This window comes from Geospiza fortis, unplaced genomic scaffold (assembly GCF_000277835.1).
Source record: "Geospiza fortis unplaced genomic scaffold, GeoFor_1.0 scaffold23, whole genome shotgun sequence".
Taxonomy (NCBI): Eukaryota; Metazoa; Chordata; class Aves; order Passeriformes; family Thraupidae; genus Geospiza; species Geospiza fortis.
In genome coordinates this window covers 5,425,204-5,440,114 of record NW_005054303.1, presented here as the reverse complement: position 1 = coordinate 5,440,114, position 14,911 = coordinate 5,425,204, and positions in this window count along the sequence as shown.

The window sequence follows — 14,911 nt, the reverse complement described above, 5'->3', positions numbered from 1 at the left end:
TGGGGCTGCCTCTTGGAGTTGCTCCCTACTCTGCTCCTTCCAAACTGCAGCATCATTTTCTTCACAGCCATTGTGCAGCAGCCTCATGTGCTGGCTTTTGGAATGAGCTCCAAAGGGACAACATTGGTACAAAAGTATCTGTAGAGGGGGCCAAGTCCAGCAGGCAGCTCACAGCCATTATCTGGATAAACAGCTCCAGGAGATGGTTAGCAAAAAAGAGAGGCAATGAAGGTGAGCTCTTTGGAGTACAAGGAGTTTATCCACCTCTGGATGCTGCCTTTGAAAGGATCCATGCATCTCTTAGCAGGGCTCATTATTTAAACAAAGCCAGTACTACGGATCTGTGCTTTGAGCAGTAGATTAGCAGTTAGAAACTTTAACTAGAAAGTGGACAACACTGGTTACAACACCCTTCCCCTCATGGTTTGAGTGGGTTTACACACCTGTTCTCTATTTTCTCAAAGGTGGCCCAAAAGAATATATTCCTTCTGTGAGTGGTTGGAAAGGCAACAGATTGCTAGTAGAGGACATAGCAGAGCACTGTTGCTAGCTGATGGAGTCAGCTGGAAAACCCTTTTTGAACTCTGGAGAGCTGTTCATCAAGCATCCTCATAGGGAGGCTATGCATGTGACAGATATTCTTGTACTTTGAAAATTGAGTGCCCCATAACTTGGTTTTTCTTTGTTTTTCTTGTACCTTATGCTTCACTTTTTGAATAAAGGCACAATAAAGAAAATATATGGGACAGAGATTTGCCATTAAAGGGTCAATTTTTAAAAGCAGTTACCACATGAGATTATCTGGAGCACCACAATTATGGCCTTTCGCAAGCTGAGGGAAATGTTGTGGTGTCTCATATGGCACCATTTGCTAACGCTTAGCCAGAAGAGATTTTTATGGCCAGCAAGCACTCTAAATTCATAATGTTTAGCTTCACTTTTTTTTTCTCTTGTCCACTTTTCCAGTTCTCATTTTCAGCTGTTACCTGGCATGAAGTTGCACAGAAGAACCTCCCCTGTCATCTGAAAGCCAGAAAAATCCATTCAGATTAGGAGATGGAAGGAGATTTAGAAAGAGTCTCTCTTGGATCATGCTTTTGCCTTCACAAAAGCCATATTTTTATTATGCCCTTACATAACCTGTCCCCTGTTTCAAATACTGCTTGAAAAAAACCTCCTTCGTACAAGAACATGACCAGCTGAGTAAATAAAAAAACCTGTTGAACTTGTGGATTGTACTTACTGAGGTCCTAGCTATTTTGATACATGTGCCTGCATAGCAATACTTTGGAGAGAAATTGTGATATTGAGACACATGAAAACAGTTGGTAAAGGCTACAAGTTAACCTGAAAGCATATTCCTGGTAACACAGTTAAAGGAAAGGGAGAGGTGCTCAAAGGTAAATTCAGGTCAATTGGCATCTTCAAAAACAAGACTGGGATGACTTATAAAACAAAGTCATATGCAAAGAGGGAACAAGTCACAGAAACACCAAATTTACCACTGTGTCATGAGAGTGGAAAGGAGGAAAAAAAATGACAAAAAAGAACTCAGTGGTAAAATGAATATATTCATGCAGTGTCAGTCTCTCCAGACAAGAAATGGTGCCAAGCAGAACCGCATCAGCGTGTGGCCGCTTCTTGCACTGACACTAAAAACATCTGTTGAGGTACAGTGTTTATACTGTCTGCCAAACAAGAGTTTTTTAATCTTAAAACATATGCTGGAAATAGGAAAATTTGGACAAGAACAAAAAGAAAAAAGAGGGGTGGGTGGCCAATAAATTAAAAGTGAGAAGTGGGGAAGGACAGATTTGAGACAATGTTTTCCACATAGTGCATCATAGTTAATTCAAGTCATCTCAGGTCACCAAGGAAAGCAAAGCTCATTAAGGAGTTCTCAGATTGCTCAGAGAAGTTGAAAGAAACAAAGTGGTGTTCTTCATGTCAGGCTTCATCCTTTAAAAATTGGGTTTTGAACAGTTAACCCTAAAACACAGGTTTTAACAAAGGTTTGGGAATACATCTAATTTGAGATGCAAGAACTGATGCTGACAGCAATACTCTTATTTTTCAGGCATGCATATCTCACATTTTTTGCAGAAAGCATGTATTTAAGCACCACAGCTGAGCCAGAGCCTAATATTGGCTCTTCAGAAATTGTGCCTCCAGCCTATTTGGTTAAACGCTTATCAAGTAAATTGTGGATACATACAATGAGTAAATTATTTAAAGATTATCACCTTCACATTTATTTCTCTAGTTGAAGAAGCTAGAATGCAAAATTCAGAAATATTTCAGTGAGAATAATTGTTAGATATGACCAAAGAAGTTATTAAAATATTTCTAGGATATTTTTTAGATAAAGTCCCTAAGTATTCCCTATGATAAAATACTCTCATAGAAGGCAGTTTATTTTAATTTCTGAAATAAACTATATACTTTCAAGTACATTATTTGGTGAAGATATCTAAGTGATCAATTTCCTGAATATCATAAACATATATGAATAGAAGATTCGATTTTGTGTCACAGACCCTCTGAAGTTAAGAAATCCTTTCATTCAAATGAGTGTCTCTTTGGTACCATTTCAGGTTTACAATATGTGGTACGTGTCTAAAGACAGAAACAGACAATGAACCCGCTTCAATACAATTTCCCACTCAAATAATTCCATGCGAATTGTGTTTTAAAAGAGCAAATGTGCCTAGAGTAAAATGCAAGCCCCTAGAAATCAAAGAGGAAACTCCCACTCTCCAACAGATTTGAGATTTCAACTCTAGAATACTTGACTTTCAAGTACAAAAGATTTATGCTTAGTGAATCACTGGATATGGTAAATTTCATGTTTTCAAAATCTACATAAAATTAATTGTGCCGTATATCTTTCAAGATTTGCTTTATTTTATTTTTGTTCCCTTTATTAAATGTTATATTTTTGAAAAACACCATAAAATATTCAGATGAATGGATTATACACATCATAACTTACAGAAGTTTTTGTTCCTTCTAATATGTCAAATGGGAAAATTTATACTTTGGATTGTGGTAGATTACACCCACTGTGGACAATTTATTTCTGGGATAGAAAACATTTTGGAAAATATGAAAATCAAATTCTAAAATGAGGTGATGGGATGAAATGAGAGATATTTTCTGAGGGCAACACTCAGAGCTAAATTATTTTCTGCCCTATTTGATAATTTTTGGTTTTGATGGAGTTCTATATATTAGGTCAGTATGTGGTTGAGTTTTATTGGACTTGTAAAAATACAGAGATTTTGTGTGCCCAGATAACAGTTATTTTCAAATGGTTTTGTTTCCTTCTGAATCCTAAGAGAATATTTTCTATGATCATCAAAAAGCAAAAGAGTTTAAGCCTATGGATATCTCTCCTTTTGTTGTCAGTGCATCACAGTTGGAAAAGCTGCAATTAGCACAGGCACTGATGAAACATCTCATTGGTTCTTCTGTTAAAATGCTGGTAACAAATTGCAGTTATTTCTTCAGGATTGGAAGGCAATAATGTTTTGAAAGACGACTAGGATATAAAGTATTCTAGGCTGAATTTTCAAATGAGATAATTTCTGTTAAAGTTTAAGATCATTCTGAGGTTTCAGAGCTTTTTTTCCTCCCAGTAGGAGACTTTCCAGTGATCTGCAACAAGTGGGAACATAGATCACGTGGAAATGCATCTTGCAATATCCTTCTTCCAGTGAATGTTAAGTTTCTTGTGAGACCAAAGGTTTGGCTGAATATTTGGTATTTTTTAACACATCCTCACTTTTAGGTCTGTGAACTAAATTTGCAGATTATTTCCACTGCATTTGCATTCTTATTTCTCAAAGAAAGCTGACTAACCATTTCTTCCTTGCTCAACATCCCTTTGTCTTCTTTGGTGAGAATCTGCATGCTGCTCATTGCAATATGGAAGCCTGAGCTGTCAGTGAAATTTCGGTGACTAATAACTGTTGACCTTCATGTTCAGAAAAATTTCATACATGGTGGACTAAATAAATACATAAATTAACATGTGATTAGAATATTCATCCTCTGCTACTTGTCTGGGCTCAATTGACCATAATCAATGACTGATTTAGGTCTTTGATTCTGTAAAAAAGCCCCAAAACTCCCCAACTGGTGGCATTTGCATTTTCTTCAAAACTTTAGACAACATAAAGAAAAGCAGTTTAAGGTTTCACCAAACAGTTGATTTTTGAAAAAAGCATTTTCCCCCTTAATTTGAACCATAATTTTCTCAAAGAAAATTAAATTAAAAAACCAACTAACATGTTTTTGTAATTAAACAGAGTATTGAGCTATGCAAACAATAAAGATCCTTGTTTGAAATTAATTCTTGTCCTGCTTCTGGGATTACCAGGGGAATAAAATTATAGCAAAACAAAACAGAAAAAACCTGCTACAGCCTAGAACTTGCACTTTACCAGAAGCAAAAGGAAATTTAGACTCAATAGTTTAGAGTTCTATTCTGTCTCCAAAATGCAGGATTCTAGAGTTTGTTATAAATTTGACAAAATGAAAAATCTCATCACTCCTGTCATCAGAAGCCAAAGTTGTACCTCTAATTTTTATTCTTTACAGCTCACTTGTTTACTTTTCTTCCTCTGTACCAAAGGGACATATTGAAGTGATTCTCAGAAACGGGAAAATAAGAACAGTGCATCAAGTCAAGAGGTATTAATTGTCTAATTTTTAGAGGAAAAGATTCCTCCTAGGGCAGGAAGCTTGCCTGGAAGTGAGAAAAGTCTCATATAAAAGTCTGAAAACTTTTAGGTTGACTGTATTCTTCTTTTATATTTATTTGAAAATAAAAAGGAAACCAAAAACTCACAAACTAAACCACAAGAGGCAAAATCTGACCTGTGATACTGTGTTTAAAACCCCAGAAGTTGTTTTTAGAAACAGGTCATATTTCCATGAGGAAACATTGCTTGTCAATTAAAATAGTGAAACACTCAAATTGGCTGCAGAAGGTTAAATCTTGTAGGATATCACAGTATTAAATATATCAGTTTTGGGGTCTCAGTCTTCTGAGGGTGTCTGTCTGCTGTAACTACCCATCAGTCCTTTGCTCTGTTGAACTCTAACCATCTGTTTTGTGTTGAGCCTCTTGAATAAGCTACTGCTCCCCTTATTCTTTGTGTACAGAGCTGCCTTTTGGAACACAATATTTGGTCAAGTTCCTTGGCCCACAGATTTCTTCTTCTTGTCCAGTTGTCCTGCCCCAAGTGCCCCAGTTGTGCTTGGGCTCTCAAGAGTCCAAAGTCAACATTGTAGAGGCATGGGCATGCTGAGCTTGTGGTTGAGGGCACATCCAAATATTGCTACATCCCAGATTTGGTTCAAATACTTAGCATAGCCCATTTATTCTAATTAAATAAATGATATTTCTCCAAAGGAAAGAAGAATGGGGAGAGAAAATGAGCAGGGATCAGCTGCTGAAGTGTTCCCTGTGTCAAAAAACATGAGCATTCCTGTAACATTACACTGACTCTGTCACTAGGGACACAGCGGCCCAGTTTCAAGTTTTTGCTCAATGCTCCAAGAGTCCCAAGTCACAGAGCTATGCCCATGACTTAATACTGCCAGCATTAAGCAGATTTTCTGGGGAAAATTTTCAAGTACTTTTTTTTTTTTTTAAAATAATGTTTTCTTCAAGTTGAAAAGTCATATTGTCTCCCTAAGGGCCAGAGGCTAACACGTGGAATAGATATCAATGAATTGTTTTCATCCTACAAGCTAATGACCATGTCACAATTCCTTCAGTCTCTTCCTTCTCTACTGGGGAGTTTTAAAAATAAAATTTCTTTGCGATGCCTCCTATCAGTTAAATGGTTTGTTGACCATTTTTATAAAGTACATGTACACATTTAAAATGCTTAAAAATGTGTCAGAATGTTGATTTATCTTGTTACTTTATTAATTTTTTGTTCCTGCTTCCATTTCTTCGGGCTGGCATTCAACGATATAAATTTTCAGCGAATGCGTATGGTTATTTTATATCCTTTTAAGACAGGGGATTTTGCTGTATCACTCACTACTTAATAAAATAAATGGAGGAAAGCTTCTCAGAGCGCGTACTGCCAATTTATCCTAGAATGTCTCGGCTTGTACTGGCGCGTGGCCTGACCACTGCAGCAGCACGGCGTGCTCGCCGCCGCGCTCCGGCCGCGCCGCTCCATCGCCAGCTTGCTGCGTGGCCCTGGGCAAATAAACGAACCAGCCTCAGTTTTCCTTGCTCCAAAGGATGGCAGAGCTCATCTCCAGCGCTGGAAGAACGAGACTTGCAAGGCTGGAATGTGTGAGCAGTGCACTTTGATCCTGCAGCTGGGTACAGGGCAGAGGGCTGGCAGCCCAGCCGGGCTGGCTGTGCCAGCTGGGTCCCAGGCAGGATGGGCAGGATTCACTCTGGGAACCCTCCAGCTGTATCGCTGGCCGGGGGCTGTGTACAAGTCATGAACAGGACAGGACTGCTAGGAACGTGCCTTGAGCTGTTTTATTTTTCAGCATCAGTCTCATTACAGGGTTATGACAATGGGAAGATGCCATCAGCTCACATCCCAGGCAGCAGACCAAGAATTTAATGTTACAATTTACTTTATAATTTTTTTGACCAATCACATAAAACAAAAGCATACTGACAGTAGTTCTACCCAACCACTATAAGCACACGTATCTTTGGTTAAAACAATGCTTGCTTATTTCGAATACAATATGCTTGCAAGTCTTAAAACACAATGCACAGAGATATATTATTAAGCTTAAAATTTCCTAATATCTTGCTAGATAAACTTTTCTGTAGCTTAGGGAGTTATTCTAGATACGTGCTAATACACAGACCATTGTTCTATTTGTCCTTGCTTTTCTACATTTTACATAATTTTTCTGCTGACCTATCTCATGGCTACTGCTTAGCTCTAATCACAGTTCTGCTCTCTCTGAGGCCTGCCTTTTGCAGCTTTCCCAAAACCCTCTGATTTTATGGATTCCCACACTGCTGAAGCCATGGCTGGGTTCCTTGATTCCATCAACCTCTTCCTGACGGTTTCATAAGTTAAATGAACACCAGTAAAGTAACTTTTTATGATACTGTGAATATATAAAAATGTCTAAAACTGTAACAGAACACTTTATAAGTATTGTTAATAATTTCACAATCATGAAGAGAGCATTTCCATCTATTCTAGTATTTAACACTATTTTCAGATAGATAAGCAGATCATATCTGGGTTACAATATGACCAATATTAGGATCCAAAACCTAATTCAACTTCTTCATTACTTTTTCAAAGTGAAAACTTGCATCTGCCCCATATTGTGGGTGACTTGGATCTGCATATAATATTAAATCATTTTCTTAGATCACTGAGTGACTACAAATGAAGAACAGAAATAAAACAGTAAATTTCAGCTAGAATCTAATTTTTAAAATGTTACAAGCCTAGAGCAGATTTCTGCCTGGATTTTCAATTTTTTTGGGGGATAATGTAAATTTTGTCCATATATTTAAGCATTGTCTATTTAATGCATGAAAATTTATTAATCTCTAATGTAAGAAAGTCTCTTTCTAATTTTCCTTTTTCCTCTTTTTCTTTTTTCTTTTTTTAAAAATTACTTTTCCCTGTCTGTTCAATTTTCTTTTTCTTTTTTTAAGGAATTGTTTTCTGAACAAAAATAAAGAAATTTCTAAAGTGCATTACTAATTCACTCATCAAAGAAGATAAGCTATTAATACTTTTGCCTTTTCCTGCCCCAAGAAAGAATAATGGTGCAGGTCAGGATTTGCTACAATAGATTTTATATTTTAGAAGATTTAATCTGCAGGGATGAGTTAATATTTCCAGGGAGTGGCATCTCAATACTAGTTAATATGTCTCCCTCTTATAAATATGATCTCAGATGGTTGAAAACAAAGTTTGAATACTAAGGCAGTTAATTAGTTTGGCTCCAAAAGGCACCAAATAATCTCCCCTTCAAAACAATCTCTAAGTGGATGAGGTTCTTGGAAATACTGTGACATACACTGTAATAGTTGGTTGTAAACATAGATCTGGACCCTTGTTCCTGACAATAACAGAAGATGCTAGAACAAAACAAATTACTCCTGTACATGCCATTGTTGCTTCCTGGAAGGATAATTTCTTCCTTTAATATGGGTATTCACCCTTTATAGCCATAGAATATGGGTATGCAAACTCTGGAATACATTTAGACTCGTATAAAAGCAAATCAGGACTAGAATCGGAATCTGAATTCAGAATTACAAAATCTAGCATAATGTTATAATTCCAGGATTTAAACAGCCAACTGGCAGAAAACTTTCTCTGTGACCAGGTATAAGTAACACCTTTTGCCTAAAAAGCAATAGTCTTTTTTTGTGTCTTGCTTTAATGTATTGTAGAAGGAGCCAGAACTTCAACAATACCTTTATTTATTTGCTGAGAGGATCTTACTTGATAAAGAAAACCCATATCTCAACATGTTTGTGAAATTAACTTTTCACTGACACTTGATTTCAATGTCTGAATAAAGGGACTTCAGTAGTGCCAGCGGATAGGGAAGCAGAATAGAGAAGGAGCCATCAGAGAGACCTGAGACACAGCCAAGTTCTAGGGAAAATATGCACTATTATGGCTCATTGTAATTTAAGTTAATACAAGAGAAACCCAAGAGAGAGGTATATTTGGAATCACACCCAGAGCACTCATTCTTTTTGGAGTGGGATGAGAACTTATGTACTAATATCGTCCTGTTCTTAATATTAACTCAAAAAGCTGTAGCATAAATACCAAAATTTCTGAAAAAAATAGCTGCATCTATGTATTCTATGGAAGACTGTCAAATACTGGTGTTGTCTGTTAAAATTATTAGGTATCATCACAGATTAATCTATTTTTTAATGCGGGACTTGGAAAAATTCAAAGAAATCTTAGATTGTGTGTGCAAAGGACACACACAAAGTCCAAGTCTCTTTTCTTTGGCACATTTGCAACTTTAATATGTCTCATGCAGTTTTTGAAATTTTTTATGAGAAAATATAAAATGCATATTCTTATATGTCAAGGACCATATAAACTCATTTGTGAAGTCACATGGGCTTCACTTTGCCCTCAGACACAGTCTTTGATTCCTTTGTGTTTAGAAGATCTGAACCAATCTGTTTTTACCAGCAGAAGGAGAACAAATGAAGCAGTGTTTCAACAACTGAAAACCATCACAAGAGACACAGATCAGCTTAGACTAGAACTAAACCAATGTCAGAAATATCACCACCACAACCCTCCAGTCCTTTAACTGGTACTTATCTGACCAATAATGGCTGAAAGCCATCTATCATTGCTTAAACTACATGATGATAAAACCAGAGTCTGGAAAATATCATTACTTGATCTATTTGGTAAACTTTCAAATATTTCTTTCAGAAGATTTGCCAGGCAAACAGCATAGTATAAAATTTAGTTTTATTTAATTTGTGTTTTATTGCTTTTAAATTTAGCTTGCAAAAAAAGACATGATTAAAGAGCTACAGCTGAGTGAAGGTACAAAGCTTCTGTTGTAGAAATCTGAGTGAGTCTGGGTCTGTAGATAATTTGTATCTGTATTTTAGCCTAGAAAATTGTGCTGCAGGGGTGTTTAGTGGGTTTAGATGTGTGTCTGAAATCAACTGGATAGGTTGAATGCAATATCTCACTCGACCTTTTTCTTTGTTATGGCTACTGTTGGCTGTGTCAAGGCCAAAATATTGGTTCATCCAGACAGGGAGACCATTTCTTATTTCAAAGTAATATTACAAAATTCATTCTTTCATTGCCAGAATGAAAAAAAGGCTCAGCCAACAAACCAGTCCTTTACAAAAACACAAAATAATGAAACTTTTAATTGATCTTTGTTTTCACTGTAGAATTTAGTCAAAATAAATCCAATCTTGATGTAAACCTATCCACAAATCTTCCTTCAAGTGTCTTTTGGATTTTCTGAAGATCTCACTGTCTTACAAACCTGAAATAAGAAACAATCCATTTAGGTTTATTTTAAATATTACTGAGACCTTTAATTTTACATGTGTGACCCAGGAACATTTCTGGACAAATTTCATTATCTCTTCTGTATACAGCAAATGCTTGGTGCCTATGAATGCTGCTAAGTGTATTGCTGAGTTTTGATGGGCAGCATGCAGGATTGGAACATGGAAACATTTCCTGAGCTGCTCTTGGGGCTGTAGAAAAGGAAGTTTCCCAGCTAAGGGGGAGGTACTGCAAAGAGGTTTTCTCTGGGCTTTAGGCGGGACAGATCGAGGCTTTGAACTCTTTTGAAGGGAAATGAAAGTTCTGCCCCAAAAAATTGAAGTGGACGCCAATCAGCTCCAACACTGAGATCACTGCTGGAAGACTTTTTCTTTTGTATTTGGTAAAAGAAAATAAAAGAACCAAGGACTGATAGTGATTTACGCAAATATGACAGGATTTGCTTCTCAGGGAGAGATTTGATGAGTGCTGAATCTAAAGCCTCTTTTCCAAACGTGTCTTCATTTCCCCTGTCTGAAAAGAGAGGCATGTGTAACTGAGCTCAAGCAATACCAGTTTGCATTTATGCAGCACATTCAAAATCAAAAGCTCCCAATACTTTTTAATAATATGCATAGCAAAGATTTCAAAGACTTTTAAAATGCAAAAGGTGGTAAATGCATTTTCAAATAGCTGCAGACATTGTGAAGGAAATTGTAAAAATGCCCATGCTTCAATTTGTCAAAGATTGTGATTTTTTAGTTTTTTTTCTTTTTTTTTTTTTTTTAACTGAATAGACAACCTGTGCATGGGCAAATATCTAGGAGAATAAACTCAGAACACATGTAATATAGAGCAGAAAAATTATTTTAAATAAGTAAAAATTGACTAATTAATATTAACTTTTTGTATTTTATTTGCTCAAGAAATTATTTTTAAGTACCAGGAAAGAGCACAATTAATTGTCTCAAGGCTTGCTGTAGATAAAGAAAAAATATTTTAATCCTTCATGATGAAATTATAATAGTAGTTCCAGCATAGTTGCTAAGAAATAAACAGAGAAATTTTTATGAAACAAAGGTAAAATTATAGAAAAATATGTTATGGCAGTTTTAAAAGTCAAATCCATATGTTCCTGTTATTATGAACATTATGACAATTTAAAACAGTTAAGTTTCCTGAAGTTCTCTCACAGAACAATAATAATAATAATAAATAATAATAATAATAAATCTTCATAAGAGAAAATATTTCTATAGTCAACAATATAATATTTTTCAACTGTAAAGACAGTTAATTGAAATGAATTAATTTAATTAAGTAATTAAAAATAATTAATCTAAAAAAGCTTTTTTTCCGTGATCACAAATGCCTAGCCTGTAAAAATATTAAAAAAAAAATCCAGTGATTGTTACACAGTTGAAAGGGGAAGAATCAGTTGTCTGGACAACATTTTTGAAGATGGGAAAGAAATAGCAGCAGTAATATGACAATACAAGATGAGTGATGCAGTCAGTGGTTACAACTTTGACAATGCACCAGCTTTTGAAAAAATGTACAATAAAGGTCTTGCATATGATGAAGGGTAAGAGTGTAATAATTGCAGGTTAAGTCAATGACAAATTGTTTGCAGGGAAATAGAAATGTAAAGTACATAAACATAATTTTAAACTAAAAAGGGTTTCACTCAGTAAAATATTCAGCTTCACAAGTATCTGACTTCATGTTTTGATTCTTACCACTGTCAGTGAGGAAAAGAAATCCATTCTGGAAATCATAAGTACCACTGAGACACTGAAACCTCAAAAAAGGTTGAATACCATTTCTTTGCATAAAGGACTGTGCATAGAAAGATTACACAGTACATTTGGATGCTTCTAGAGTATACCAGAAATTTCTAAACACTCTACCTTACAGTTGTAGTGCTTTCAATTATTAAAACCTTTTGGAGTTCTTCATCTCTCTTCTTACCTCAATGCTGTAATCAAGAAAATGTTCTCCTTCTGTAGATAGACATGCAAGCAGAAGCTATTTGATATTGATTCTGATGTGCCTGAGCTACAGATTAGAATTAATTAAAACCATGTGCAACAAAGAGTTTAATGAATTAATTTAAAACAATTATGAATGGAAATTATACAGACAAGCATAATTTAAAAAGTAAATTCAAGTGTCAAATAATTTAATTGCATGCTTGAGAGTTTAATTGCATGCTTCAGGGTGTTTTAAACAAATGATAGAAAAAAATGTTAAGTGCTAACAAAAGTGGTGCATCCTCTAAAGCACTGCCTTTCATTTTTCACATTGTTCCATACTCCCATTCTAGTATGACTGCCATGCTGTTTCAGAGACACTCCATAGTCAGAAGGGATTTGTACACATACAGATCCTTTCCAATACTGGGCCTTTATTTCAGAATTTTAACAAAAGAGTAAAGACTTGAAACAGGCACTGTTTTTGAATCAACAACATTGAGAATACAAAGAAGTGATTAAGCATCCTCTGATGCATTCAGAGATTGAAAAGTAGCTCAGAAAGCAAAGATATTTAATGCAGAACAATGGGCAACAGGGCACTATGGGCATTGGAAATATGAGATCAGCTCTTAGGCAGAACACCATGAGCTGGTATAAATATCACCAATGTGTCTTCCAGTAAGTTAATTCAGAAACAACTTCTGAACTGTCAAGCAACATGAAAAGGGACCAAAGGGATTTGCAGAATATAAAAGCAATAGAGGTAGCTCCAAAGTAGTAGTAGCTTTGATTGACACTGTTGCTTGTAGCAAGGAATTTTTTGATTCTGTTAATTTCATTAACTACAATATTTGAAAATATGCTTTGGGAAACCATGAGGATACAATAACTAGTTGTGGGGAACAGTACACTGACTCATCTCTCACTGAAGTCAATGGAAAAACTCTGATTTAATTCAACAGGTTTGACCAGCTTCATGTCTGAAACAAACAAAACCTCTGACAGGCTTTCATGAATCATGAGATAAAAATATCCTCAGATTGGGGCTTTGAACTTCTCTGTATGTGAGATTTTTGACTTTAAAATACCAGGGATAAACCCTTCTATTTAACCTTGGACAACTCACACTAGTTGTTGTAAATGTCTCTCTTCCCTCCACTGCATGTTGGCCAACATTTGGTGACACTGATAATTATTTGTGAAGAAGAGTGGCATGCCCCAACAGTCTCCCACGCTCACCAAGAACACAAAGCTCTACAGAAACCTCCTTTTGTGTTCTCAGAATTAAAAAAACATTAATCAAAATTATCTCCTCTAATAATAAAAGGACCCATCATCTGCCTAAAAATAAACACTGGAAACAAAACATAAAAACTGCAAACTTTAATTAGAAACACAGAAAATTGAACATGTCTGATTCAAACTTTTGGCTTGAGTTTCTGCCCTGAAAATAGCATAGCAGATCTTGGCTAAATGCAGGATTTGTTCTGGATAGGCACCAGGAGCACCCAGGCTTCTCAACACTGCTCAGCCCCCAGCCCAGGGCAGCCTGGGAGAGGCTTTTCCCAGGTTCCCCTCACCCATGCACAGGAGGGAAAAGATGCTTGCTTTGGCTGATCCGCTCCAGACACCACACCAAGCTTCCATCAGCCTAAAGAGCAGCCTAGAAAATGTGCCTAAGTCTTGAGTTAGCTCTTTTAGATGCTGTTGAAGGCAGTCGTGTCTCTCATCCTCTCTTCAGCTGGTTTTTCATGCGGTCAGTGAGAGAAAGTGAAGCAAACAGTGGCTGTAGTCAGTAGGGAGATACTGTCCTTTTAATCAGAATTGCAGGAATTTTGACTCCCTTGGTAGTTGTTGCAGGGCACTTGCTAAAATATTCCTGTTGTGACTGAGTTCAGAACTTCCTGTTCTAGGAGACAAATCTTTTCCTCTGACTTTACCTTATCAGCCCAGATGATACCTCTCTCTAAGGTACCTGATACTTTTATACATTTCATTGCACTAGTATTTATGAAGTCATAAAGAAACCCTGCTTAAATATGGGAATTTTTCTGGGGCTGGGACTCCTTCTCTGTGTAGAGCCAAACACATTGAGATGCCAATCACTGAACAGTGGGGCTGCCTACCATAGTACAAAGAAACAACAATTGAATAATTTTCCTTAGCAATTTTTTTCCTTTATGAATGGCATCTAGTTACATTGCAATAGAAAGAAATATAGGAAGTAATCTATGGCAATTTAAAATGACAGAAATCTGTTACATTTTTTCCCTAAGTTCTTTAGATGTCTCAAGAATTAATTAAATTTTTGTTTCATGATGGCCTTGATCTGCCAAGCATGTTAGAGGCAGTATCTTGCATCCCTCATACATACATACGATCGCAGTACATGGAACTGATACTGATCTTATCCAATTTTTTCAAGACTAATCTTTTCATAGCATGCCATTGAACTGGTAAAGAGGGACACACTTTTTAAAGTACTTATGAATAATTGTCTTATAAATTTTATGCAGCCACATAATGGCTAACATCTGCTGATGCTCAAACTACTATGTCATGAATTTAAATCACTTTGTGAATTCTTTTGTCCTTTCTGATTAACTCTTGTATCTGCCAGGTACAATTTGTACTGAAACATGGGGGTCTAGAGGAGAAAGGTTTTAAAAGAAATGCAGAACCCAACTATTTGCTGGTCACCTAGAGCAGCATTGCTGAATCATATGGCTTCTGTGAGGCTACGTGTGAAAAAAAGTTTTTGAGGTACTGGCAGATAGATAGTTGTGTCAGTGACTGTGCAGGCCTGGGTTAGCCAAGGATGGGTGATGGCCACGATCCCTAAACACACAGATCTACTCTTACTTCCCTTAAAGTGAGCTCAGGCCCTGTAGGTAGGCACACTTCATACCT